Here is a 13,028-nt window from a genome sequence, read left to right on the forward strand (position 1 = left end):
GTCTGCCACCAGTGTCCACTCTCCAAATGCGCACTCTGCCCCTTCCTCGCCCTGCCACCCCATCACTTGTCTTGCACACTCTCTCCTTCCTGGCTTCTCAGGATAAGCCTGGTAGAAGGAGGGAGGGAGAGGAGGAGACGATCTAGGTCCCCCTCCCCACCCCAGGCAACATGGTAGAGTGAGAAGAACCCCACAACATGCATGCAGTGATCATTTATTCTGCTGAACTGTTTTCAGACTCTCTCTCTGCATTTAAGCAAGTCCACCTGCTTCCTCAGGGTGTGTAGATCCACCAATTCAATGACTTTCCAATTTCCTGTGAAGGTGATGAATTTGGGAAACTTCTGCCCTGCTTATTAAAATGCAGATGCTCAGGCCCCATTAGCAGAAAGCCTGATTCCTGGGCAGGGCCCAGGAATGTGCATTTTGTCGAGCTTTCTCTACTAGATTCCAATACCAGTTCCTTGGACCCCACTTTAAGAACCATTGTACAACCAGCCAAATGGAAAGGAGCAGGAGGCAGACAGCTGCAACACAGGATGCTACATGATTTTATTTTATGTAGTTTTAAAATAAGTGAAAATTTTAGTGACATATACTAAACAAATTTGAACTTGCTGAGATGTTGTATGTTCAAAGTCTGTCTCTAGCACTTACTGCCTGTAGGGCTTTAGAGCAATAATTATTTCCTCTCTGAGCTTGTTTCCTCATTTGTAAATGAAGGACAATTGATAGAATCAAAGGAGGTCATATATATGGTCATATTTGATAGACTATAAAGTCATATATAAACATCAGATGTTATATTAAGATGGGCAGTTTTTTTCTGGGACATTCCTACCATAGGCCAACTCACCTTTCTCTGTCTCATGGATTTCTGCAGTACCCTCCTCACCGGTCTCCTTGCTTCTGCCATCACCCACGTCTCAATTGCTATATAACAAACTTCCCCATAACGTAGTGGCAGCTTAAAGCCACAACCATTTTTATTTGCTTGCAATCTATGGGTCAGGAATCTGGACTTGGTCAGGCAGTACTTCTGCTGCAAGCAGTGTTGGTTGGGCTTGCATGCAGCTTGTGGCTTGGCTGGGCTGGAAGGCCCAAGTAGGCTTCATACTCAGGCTTGGTACCTCAGTGTCCCTCCACCTGACTGACCCCTCTTTCTCCACATGGCTAATCCACTTCCTCATAGGAGTGCAGTCTCAGGAGAGTCAGACTTCTCATATGGCAGCTGGTTTTCAAGAGGTCAGGTTACAAGAGGGGTGGAAGGTGTCAGTGTCTTCAAGGCAGAGTTAGAAGGTACACAACATTACTGCTGCCATGTTCTAGTGGCCAGAGACAGGCACAGGGGAAAACTAGATTTAAGGAGACCCCATCTCTTGATGAAAACAGCAGTGGAGAGTCTGAGGACACATTAATTCCCCTTCAATCCATACTCCAAACAGCAACCAAAGTGATTCTTCCAAAATTTAATCAGATACCAAGCCCATGTTTAAAATCTGCCAAAGATTTCCCATCCTTCTTAGAGTGAAATTCACAGTCCTAACCATGGTCTGCAAGGCCCCTACAAAAGTGTTCCTTATCTGTCTCCAGCATGAAAATATAAGCTCTTTGAGTATACGAATCTCACCTGTTTTACAAGTCACTATATCCCTAGTGCTTATAATAGTGGCTGGCACTATTTTGGTTGAATGAGTGACTGATTCTTATATTCCTCCTTTTGTTTTATTTTCTTTGTTTAAGCCCACTTCCCTGTCACCAGGCTGAGAGGTCCTCAAGGGTAGACATGTTGCTTTCATCATTGCAGCTAGCTGGCACCTAGCATTGTACGTGATAACCATTGGGCTTGAGTCCTACCCTTTGTTTGAAGCCTCAGGCTTATGCTTTCAGAAATTCTTATTGTCCTTCTTTGTTCTGAAACATATATTGATCTCTTACTATTCTCCATATAATAAGCTAGTGAGTTACATCCATCTTATCATTTATTTTTTTTAAAGATTTTATTTATTTATTTGAGAGAGCAAGAACAGAGAGAGCGAGAGAGAGAGCACGAACGGCGAAGGGCAGAGGCAAACTGAGAAGCAGACTCCCCACTGAGCAGGGAGCCTGACTCGGGGCTCGATCCTAGGACCTTGAGATCATGACCTGAGCCGAAGGCAGACGCTTAACCAACTGAGCCACCCAGGTGCCCCGTAACTTATCATTTCATTTAATCCTCAACACAACTCATGATATGATATGTCCTGTTGTGATCCCCCTATTACAGATGTGAAAACTGAGTCAAAGAATAGCTGAAAAGCTTGCCCAAGGTCACACAGAAAGTGGAAGAGCCAGGATTTAAACCCAGGCAGGCTAATTCTAATGCCTGCTCTTAACAGCTAAACCATACTGCTTCCCACATGATGTAATCATTGATTGTGGCTGGTCTGTTTGGTGCCATCTTATAACCATTCTGTGCTGGCACAGCCTATTTCCCCAGTTAACTCAAGTTTGTATCTTTCAATCTTTTAAGCCCACTATGTCACTTACACTGTGCAGGCTGATGAATTGTTCTGTGACTCAGTTTCCCTGGATACAAAACAAAGATAATTACAGTGCTTAGTGCAAGGCCTGGTTGAGGAAATGAAATGGGCTTATTCACATAAAACACTTAAAACAGTACCTGCCACAGAGTTAGCTCTCAACAAATCTTACAGTTATTGCCACTGATTTTCCCCAAAGCATGAAACAGCTTTAGCACTGGGGCAGCACTCTGATAAATACTTTTGCCTCTGCTAATAAATGGTGAGATGTGTTTACCTGCTGTGAAGCTACCTGTGTTTTACCATCGCAGGATGTCCACTACCACCACATAAAGAGCTTTTGTGTCCTGACACACTTTCCGATTCTTTACATTGTCATACTCATTCTTTCACATTAGGCTAGTGTGAACTGAATGCCTGTCTTGTGCCAGGCTTTCTGCAAGGTTTTTCCAGTACACTGTGTCACTTTATATGCTTGTCCCCATATCACAGATGAAGAAATTGAAGCCCTCAGAGCTTATGTGACTTGTCTAAGGAGCTCAGCAAAAAAACAAAAAACCTAACTGGTCCTCCCCATTCTCCCTGCCCACTCCAGTCTATTCTGTACATAGCAGCCAGGGTAAGTTTTCCTTTTTTTTTTTTTTCTTTCTTTCCTTCTTTCCATCCTTCCTTCCTTCCTTTCTAACTAATAGACTTTAATTTTTAACTTTTTTATTAAGATTTTTATTTATTTATTCATGAGAGACACATAGAGAGAGGCAGAGACACAGGCAGAGGGAGAAGCAAACTCCTTGAGGGGAGCCCAATGTGGAACTTGATCCTGGGACTCCAGGATCATGTCCCGAGACAAAGGCAAACGCTCAACCACTGAGCCACCCAGGTGCCCCTAGGCTTTACTTTTATAGAGAGGTTTTAGGCTTACAGCAGAATTCAGCAGAAGGTACAGAAGATTTCCCAAATACCACAGGTGCGCAGCCCCTGCCACTATCAACATCCACCACCAGAGTGTTACATTTGAACTTACACTGACATGTCATAATCATCCAAAGTCCTAGTTTACAGTAGAGTTTACTCTCCTTGTTGCACATTGTGTGGATTTTGATAAATGTATCATGGCGTATATCTACCATGTATCCTATAAAACAGTTTCACTGCCCTAAAAATCCCATGTGCTCTTCCTATTCATTCCTCCCCCCACCCAACCCCTGCCAGCCACTGATCTTTTTATTGTCTCTATAATTTTGCCTTTTTTAAAAAAAATTTTTTTATTGGAGTTCAATTTGCCAACATATAGCATAACCCAGTGCTCATCTCGCCAAGTGCCCCCGTAGTTTTGCCTTTTGCAGGATATTGTATAGTTAAGATCATGCAATGTGTATCCTTTTTATTTTTTTATTTTTACTTTTTAAAATATTTAATTTATTTATTCATGAGAGACACAGAGAGAGGCAGAGACACAGGCACAGGGAGAAGCAGGCTCCCTGTGGGGAATCTGATACAGGACTTGATCCCAGGACCCTGGGATCACGCCCTGAGCCGAAGGCAGACGCTCAACCACTGAGCCACCCGGTCGTCCCTGTGTACCCTCTTTAGAATCAACCTTTTAATACTCTGGTTTGATGATGTCACTACGTCAGTCAAAATCCTTTCATGAGGCTATGTGCTCTAGTCCCTGCCCACCCCACCCCTGGCTGCCTCCTCAGTGTCACCAGCTTTTCCTCAGGTCTTCAATCCATTTTTTTCCAATCACTGGTCTTCACAAATTCTGTTCCCTCTGCCTGGAAAGTTGTTTCCTCCCTATTTCACCTAGAAAATTTCTGCTCTGCTTTCAGGTCTCCGGTCAAGTGTCACTCCTCTAGAGAAACCACTTAAACCCTCCTATATGATATTCACTACACCTGGTCCTCAGTGGGCTTGCAGCCAGTCTTCATTACGTGAAAGGACCTATCTGTGGAGCTATTTTAAGCTCTTACTATGTCTCGGGCACTATGCTGGGCACTTTGCATTTGTTATATCTAATTCTTACATCCTCCCTGTATGATCAGTATGATAAGCTTGGGAAATTGAGGCTCAGAAGGGTTCAGTATCTTACCGAATGTCCAACAACTCACAAGGGGTGGGGTTGGCTTTTGAATCCAGCTCTGGCTGAATGTAAAGATTATGTTCTTAAAACGATACCACCCCCCCTGCCTTTTCTTAATGCTGGAGCCAGTGCTTGAGCCTCTGTTGGTGGCAGGGCACAGGGGCTCTCTGGGTGGGTGGGCTGGTGACTACCCATTTCCTTGGGTCAGAGGTCAGGGGAGAGGTTGTTGCCATTTTAATAACATGCAACAGCAGCTCTGCAGTTGGGCAATTGGAGCATTTGTTCACCATATGACGGTTTGGCTTCCATTCAGCTCCCCAGAGAGAGCTATACAGCCATCTTTTATTACCACCCTCCATGCTGAGAGAAAAAAACATAAAGAGATAAAGTGACTGTGTGGCTTGCCTTTGCTTTGGGCGCTTGGGATTACCCAGAGCTTCCTGACTGCACAGCCTGGCTGCATGGTCCCTCCTCTCATCCAGGGCTACTACATGCATCAGGGCAAGTCTGAGACCATCCTTTGTCTCTCATCCAGCCAAATTTATGCTCTCCCTGTGCTTCTCTGTACCAAATACTAAGGCGAGAAAAGTAAGGGTCATTGTGTAAGATTGTGCGGCTTGTGCACTGCTCAAAGGCACGTGGTACCCTTGGAGGGTCTGCCTCTTCTCTCTGTTCACCTGTACTTCTGGCCTTTTTCTGATTTACACAAAGATGTCTATGTCAGTAGGAAAGGCTGGTGAATGTGGCGTGGAGAAAAAAAACCCTGTCAGATAGACTTGGGCTCTGGCAACCACACATCTCCCAGTCTCTGCTTGCGACCTTCATTCACTAATATGCCCAGACTCTGGACCTGTGATACCAAAATTCATATGGGCATAAATTACTGTAGTAATCATTAACTTCCCTTCCACCTAGGCTTAGAATTCCTTATGCAGATTATTATGACTAAGACTCTGACCTTCAGGGTCAATAGCAAAGCAGTTTGTGTTAAGACCACAGTCTGTGCAGTTGAGCAAACTTGGATTCAGGTCCTCCTTCTGTCATTTATGAGCTGTGTGACTTAGGGTCACTCACTTCCCCTCTCCATGCCTCAGTTCCCTCACCTGTGAAACAGACTTATGCTTACAACGATTAAATATATAATTTATGCAGTCATGATAAAAATGGCTAACTACATCCTGCTGCTGTTATAGGCACTATAGAGATTAATTTCTTTAGTCCTCTGAACAACCTATTTTCCAGATGAAGAATCTGAAGCATAGAGAGATTAACCAACTTGCCCAAGGTCACACAGCTGCTAAATTGGTGAAGCTGGGATCTAAATCATGGCTCTCTCTTAACTCTCAAAGTAATGCACGTGGAAGTGAATTCCAGCCCCTGGCACAAAGAAAGTTTTCAGTAAATAAAAGTTATTGCTTTTATCAGCAATGGCAGTGACAGCTACCAGGGTCAGAGGCTGCCAGGGCATGAGATTCTGTAGATCAGCTGTCATGTCATGTGGTTCTTGAACCCCATTCCACAGAGGTACCTCCTGGTCTCTTTCAAATTGTTGGGTCTGAGAGCTGAGTGGGCAGGATTCCCTCTCCCCCCTTCACACTCAACCATCTTTATCCAGAGAATCAGTTCCAATTTCATTTATATATTAAAATTCCAAGTGAAAATTTGTTTTAAAAAGAGCTCTGCTGCCGAGCAAGAGTTTAAAAACACATGGCCCACCTTAACCCATTCATTTTTAAGTAAATATGCCATAGAGAGGGGAGGTACCTTGCTCAAAGATATGCAGCGAGTGAGTTGAAGACCATGCCAGGACAGAGCTACTTCTTGATTCCCAGAGCAGTGGCTTTTTGCTAAGCGTCTTTCAGGGTCTTGTTTTTTGCTAAGCTTCTTTCAGGGTCTTGTTTTTTTCCTCAAGTGCAACCTGGAGAATGTATTTTGCTCACATTTCCCAGAGCCCCTCATTCCAACACACTTCCTCTCAGTTTCTGAGCACACTGCCTATGTCTGTGTCTGACCTGGGTGCACCCTCTCATGTGAATGCTGACAGGTGCTCCCAGTCCCAGGCAGTCTGACCCTGGCACCACCCTGTTTCTCAAAGGCAAGTCCATGAGGCTGACTTCACACTGCTGGCTCCATCTCTCGCTGTGCAGGTCAGACCTGAGCGCAGAGAGGAGGGAGGGCTGACAGGTTCATAGTGTTAATGGGATACATTTGAGAAATGCTAAACCAACAGTGTTTGGAAATTCAGGCCAGCAGCCAGGCATAGAGCCGGCCAAATTTCAGCTGGGGTGGGAGGGGGTGGTTATTCTGAGGCGGAATTAGTGTCTTTTAAAAAACTGGATGAAGACATTGTTTATTCAAGACCCTGGGAGCACAAAGATAAAACATGCATAATGGATTTGGGGTCTTTCAGCAGACAGCTCTCCTAAACTGTCTCCATCATAACAAAGAGTTGCAGCCATCCGCTGAGGCCTGTTCAGTGGCCTGTGCTTGCTAGCTGTGCATAGATCCTCTCCCCCTGTGGTAAACTGTATGGCATAGGTTAGGAGGCTGAGGTTCAGAGAGGTGAAGGAACTCATTCAAGGTCACATAGCTGATGGGTGAGAAGGAGCTAGGATTTAACCAGGTTTCTCCCAACTCTCAAATCTCCATTCTTGATTGAGACTAGGTCCTAAGGCTAGGATCCTGCCCTCTAGTGTCAAGGGCAAAACAACTTAGGTAGAGTGTTTAACCATTGGATTTAGATGAAGACCATTGAGTTTATCTAATCTGGGATGGACAGCATACTGGGTACAGATAATTAAGGCGTCCTTAGAACACTTTAAGCCTTCCCATCAACTTAGGCTATCAGGGCAGGTTACCATAGCAACAAGACCCTGTGAGTCTTGGGTTGTAATGGATATGACAGAAAGGTTAGACATTCCCAGTTAGGGTCCATCTAATCGTTCCTCTAGACTTCATCACAATATGATATGCTAAGGCTTGAGCATTCATTCATTCAGTGAACATTTATGGAGGACCTTCCCTGGGCCAGGCATTGTGCCAAACTCTGGGAAACAAGAAAGTATTGGCATTCATCGAGGAGTCTGTAGCCAGGGAGAGTTGAAAAGTAATAGTCTTCAGAGACACACCTGAGTGCCTAATCCATCTCTGTTCCCTTAACTTCACTCTCTGAGCTTCTGTGCTGATCACAGGGTATTCTACAGTGGTTGAGGGTTGGGCTTATCAAACTTCATCTATTAAGGGCCAGATAGCAATTATTTTCAGCTTTGCAGCTTATATGGTCTCTGTCACTACCACTACACTTTATCATTGTGGCATGAAAGTAGACCTACATAATGCGTAAATGGATGAGTATGGTTGTGTGCCAATTAAACTTTATTTATAAAAACAGGTGGTGGACTGGATTTGGCCAGATTTGGCCTATGGGTTGTAGTTTACATACTTACATACTTCTCTGGTTAAAAGAGTATGGCCTTTGGAGTGTGGCTGCCTGGGTTCAGATTTTAGCTCTGCCTTTTACTGGTTGTGTTGACCTTGGACAAATTATAAAACTTGTGCTTTATAATTTGTGCTTTAGTTTTACCATATGTAAAATGGGGATGATTTCTGACAACAATGAGGTTGTGAGAAATAAAATAATATTTGTAAGGTACTTATAAAAACAGTGTCTGGCATATTGTCAGCCTTCATAATCGTTAGCCACCCAGAGGGAGATTAGTGTATGTGAAACAGTAATGGTATTAATACCTCCCTTTTGGGGCCATTGTGCTAAGGGTGATATCATTTGTTATTGTGAGCTCCATTAGGGCATGCGTTTTTTGAGTGTTTTGCTTTTATATTATTGCCCTCTAATAAAAATTTATTTACAAAAACAGGTGGCCAACCCATAGACCATAGATTGATGATTTGGTTTCTTTAAATATTCCATTTAAATATTATTTATCTTGATTACTGAATTTTAGGGCACCTCTCCCACAAGTTTTATGCCCAAGTTGAATGCTTCACTTACCTCATCCTAGTCCTGGGCTGGCCAGAGCTTACTTAGAACAGTTACTGGCACATAGAGGACATTCAGTGAAAGTCTGTTTAATGCCTGAAGTGCCTGGGCAGAGAATCCAGCACCCAGTGGGTTTTCCATAAATGGAACCTCCCTGCAGTGTGTGTGTGTCACTGGGATTAAGAGCTCCAGTTTGGGAGCCAGATGGCCTGGGTCAGTATTTGGATCAGCCACTTACTGTGTGACTTTTAAAAGTTTCTTAGCCTCTCTATGCCTCAATTTCTTTATATGTAATATGAAGCTAATGGTAGTGCCTATACTATAGGGATGCAGTGCGGATTTTAAATGAGTTGATCCATCTAGTGTTTAGAAGAATATGGGCAGGTGGTGAGCACAAGAGATATTAACCTTTTGATTATTTTTTCCCTACGTTTAAGGATCACTGATGGGCAAAATGGCAGAAATGAGTAGTGCTACTAAGGAAGAACTGGGTGTAATTATTTCAGAGAAGTGGGGTTTTCACTTGTTAAACCTTGGTGAGCGTCACAACTGTCTAATGAGCTATTCTAACATGCAGATTCCTGTTCTCCCCTCCCGAGGATTTAGATTCATTATGTTGTGGCCTGAGAATCTCCTTTTCCAACATGCCAGGTGCATGTGATGCAGGGGGTCCCAGGAGCACACGTTGAGAAACTCCAGATCTTCAGTTTCCAGGGAATGGCTTCTCTCAGGCCTTGCAGCTTCCTGAGAACAGGCAGATCAGCCACTTCCTGTCTCCTTTCCTCCCTCCTTGTCCCTGGAGGAGGCTCTGCTTCCAGATGGGGTCAGTTCATTTCAGCTGCTCCCAAGCCTGTCCCCAAGGCCTCCAGCTGTGCAAACCTCTGGCTGAATTGTCTCAGAGACTTGTCAGCTAGTGTGTTGAGGACTCTGTTGATGCCTGCCCTGCTGCACACCTCTGCTGAATATGGGACCTCTCAGCCAGGGGCACCCTGCAAGCTGAGCTTTCCCCAGCAATCTGACTGTTATTCTTGACTGTCAAAGGGCAGGATGCCAGTATCTCTCCTTCAAGAGCTGGGAAAGTGAGAACAGCTAGAAGAGTTGGGCAGAAAAAAAAAAAAAAAAAGAGTTGGGCAGAGCTGTGCCTAGAGTGGAGCAGGGGCAAAGGGGAAGGCATGCGGGTTCTGCAGCCATACAGACCTGCTTCACATTACCTGAGTGGGGGCTTTGGATTAGTGAATTAATATCCATGTGCCTCTTGTATCACTCTTCTTTGCACAAGGACATTCTTGTCCCCTTAGCAGAGCTCCTATGAGTGTGAAATGAAGTATGAAGACAAAGCACCTCACTAGTGTCTGGGATGCAGCAAGTGCCTGGAATTTAATTGCGCGCATAGAGAATCAGTAATTGGAGGCAGGTCAGGGGAGATAAAGTGGAGGTTTTCCCTCTGCTAACTGACCATCTAGACTCCATGCCTCACTCTCTAGGATGTTTCTTAGTTTTGTACATGTAGTAGTTGTCTTCCCAACTAGGTTGTAGGCTCAATGAAGTCACAAGCTAACAGAATATTCTACATCGGCTTGCCACCCACCTAAAGCATATTGAATACTAACTTTTTGTGAAAAGCAACTAACAGTGAAGAATTCCAATTGCTCTTTTATTTTTCCCCAAAAAAATCTTATTCCTTTTCATTTTGTGACTAAATGAAATAATGTGGAAAAATGACCCATCCTGGAACCAAAATAATTGCTTTTTTGAATGAGATTATAGCAAGTTATAGCTGACAAGAAACTCTCAAGTTCATCTGATTCCACCCTGTGGGGTTACAGATGAGAAAACCAAAACTCAGAGAAGGGAAGTGGCTTGCAATTGGGGGATCCTCCTCTGAATCACAGAACATAGAAAACTATGAGAGTGTCTGTTTTCACAGTTCTCCCAGGCATGGTACATAACTCGTACCCTTGCAGATGGATAGGAGAGAAGTTAACTCATCACATACAAGGATGCCTTTGGATTAAGGGCTTAATTTTCTCCCACAACTGGTTGAGAAGGGTACCTGTTACTATATAATGGGTACCAGAGCTGTGGCTAGCCCAGACACCCTCCCATAGTAGATGAGAGTCACAGCCCAGTGGTTAGTGGTGTGGAAGAAGGGACTGACCCATCACTTGCCCAAATGCTTTGTAAAATCCAAAGACCCTACAAACATAAAGGGTTCTTTGTTTATTTGGAAGAGGGTGGAAAACTATTAGATGTAAAGGCGAAAGGCCTCTAAAACACATGTCCTGGTCTTATTGTGTATCAGAGTAGGCTAATTGTTGTGGGAAAACAAGCTAGGTGGCCTGATGCAAAAGAAGCCCATTTCTCACTCAAGAGTTCCATGTGGCAGAACTTTGTCAGTTTACTCAGGTGCCCAGGTGGGCCCCTCTCATCTTGTGGCTCCATCCTCCCTAGGTCCTCAGAATCCTCTGCAGGCTGTCTGCATCTGCTAGCTGATGAGAAAGAGAAGGAAGCAGACTCTATGGAAAGATCTAGGTCCATGCATCATTCTCACTAGCATTTCATTCCTTCCAGAGGCCTGAACTCAGCCACATGGCTGCCCCCAACCACAAGGGCTGTTGGGAAAAGTAGTCCAGCTTGGTGCCCAGGTGGAAAAGGAAATAAGTTTGGCCAGCAGGTATCTAGTTCCTGTAATGCTTTGTAATTGCAAACAAACTTTCTGCTATTACCCATCTTTAAACCCAGGGAATAAGTCCTGCTTGCAATACAGGATTGTTCCAAGGATAAAGAGACATAAAGGCTGTCATGGTGCTCAGAAGCACTACATACAGGTAAACTTCATTGCCTCCTTGAATGCCTGGCCCAGAGCCAAGTCTATAGTAGGTGCAAAACAAATGTTGTGGACTTGCTCGTCTTCCCACCAGCCTCCTGAATGCATGCTTTGCCTCCGCTAGCTAGCATTTGATTCACACACACATCTTTTCGACAACTTACCCATTGCAATCAGTCATTGCCGATTTCCCCTGCCAGCTATGAGCTGGAACACAGGAAGGGTTTTATCTGAAGCCTGAGACATCCTGAAAGGATGAGGCCTCCCTTCTTGGGTCCCTGGAAGGCTGCCCATGGCACCTCACATTCTTTTCAGCCTAGCGGCCGATGGTAACCATGAGCTCACTGAGGGGCTTCCGCAGCCAGCTTCTGTTGCTGATGCATGAAGCTCAGGGCTTGTGGTCTGGAGACCTTGGTTATTTTCCTCGATCCCTCCATGAACCTTGATGTTACTCAGAAGGAGGAGGAAAAGGCCCCAGAGATGCTGTCAGAACCTGATCATCAGGGTGTACCTAGCTCACCTTACCATATTTAAGTGAGTGTTATGAATGTTTAAGACAAAAGTCAACTCTCAAATAGCAACAGTAGTAATAGCTTACACTTCTGTAATGTTTACTGTGTGCTAGGCATGTTAGCTTAGTCTCCAAGATAAGCCAATGAAATGGGCATAATTATTTTGCCCATCTTACAAAAAAGAAAATTGAGGCACAAAATGTTCACTGGCCTTACCCAGAATCAATCACAGAAGCATTCCTTTGGTTGAGGCATGGACTCTGTAGTTCACTGTAGTTCTCACTACTCCCTGATGTCTCCCAGACAGAGGCTGAATGTCCATTGCCATTTCTCTGTACAAAAAAAGGCAGTCAGAGTGTGATGCTTTAAGACCATGGACACTGAATCCAGATCACCATAGTTTAAATCCTGGCTCTGCCACGTTTCAGCTATGCAAACTAAGGCAAGTAATAAACCACTCTAAACTTCATCTGTAAAGTCTGTCTAAAATCACTGGCTCTCTGTGCCTCCAAGGGCTGTATTTAATCTAGGCTACTAATGTGCAACTTCTGACTTGAGACATATTCAAATCTACTCCATTCGCCAATAGAAGTGCAAAGGAACCTCTGGCAGATGAAAACAGATGTGGAAATTAGAGCTCAGAAAGTTCAAGTAACTTTTCCCATGGTCAGTGACAGTACCAGACCATCCGTGAGAAGTTGGGTCTATAAATCTGCCCACCAGCTGCATCATCCTTTGATGTGCATGTTTTATAAAAGGCTCTGTTCCCAGAATCTGTGGTGGATGTGTTGGAACAACCTGCACTTACTTGCAGGGTAACTTCAAGCAAGGTACTTCCTGAGCCTTCATTTTCTCATCTAAAAAATGGGCTAATAAAAACTTTTCCATAAAGTTGTGGTCTGGAGGGTTGGCCCATCATGTCTGAAAAACCCATTTTGCCCTCTCACCTTCAGAGAATATCCTTGGGCACAGCCAACTCCCACCCATCTTGCTCATTCCCTTTTAATACTTACTTGCATTTAGAAGCCCTCACTGGCTAGGTTTTCCCTCAGTCAGCCCAGCCTGGGATTTGGGAGCTGTGTGGGCT

At 44.3% G+C, this 13,028-nt stretch overlaps 1 protein-coding gene and 1 long non-coding RNA gene across 5 annotated transcripts in view; one reads left to right on the forward strand and one right to left on the reverse strand.

Moving 5' to 3' along the window:
* SYN3 (synapsin III) overlaps window positions 1–13,028 on the forward strand; it is a 453,900-nt gene that overhangs the window by 98,435 nt on the left and 342,437 nt on the right. The window lies entirely within an intron of this gene.
* LOC102154205 overlaps window positions 1–13,028 on the reverse strand; it is a 31,783-nt gene that overhangs the window by 4,993 nt on the left and 13,762 nt on the right. For both annotated transcript variants that reach the window (XR_005365660.1, XR_005365659.1), the window contains exon 4: window positions 12,158–12,273. This is a non-coding gene — a long non-coding RNA (uncharacterized LOC102154205). The remainder of the gene's footprint in view (window positions 1–12,157; window positions 12,274–13,028) is intronic.

The sequence above is a fragment of the Canis lupus genome, chromosome 10 (assembly GCF_011100685.1).
Source record: "Canis lupus familiaris isolate Mischka breed German Shepherd chromosome 10, alternate assembly UU_Cfam_GSD_1.0, whole genome shotgun sequence".
Taxonomy (NCBI): domain Eukaryota; kingdom Metazoa; phylum Chordata; class Mammalia; order Carnivora; family Canidae; genus Canis; species Canis lupus.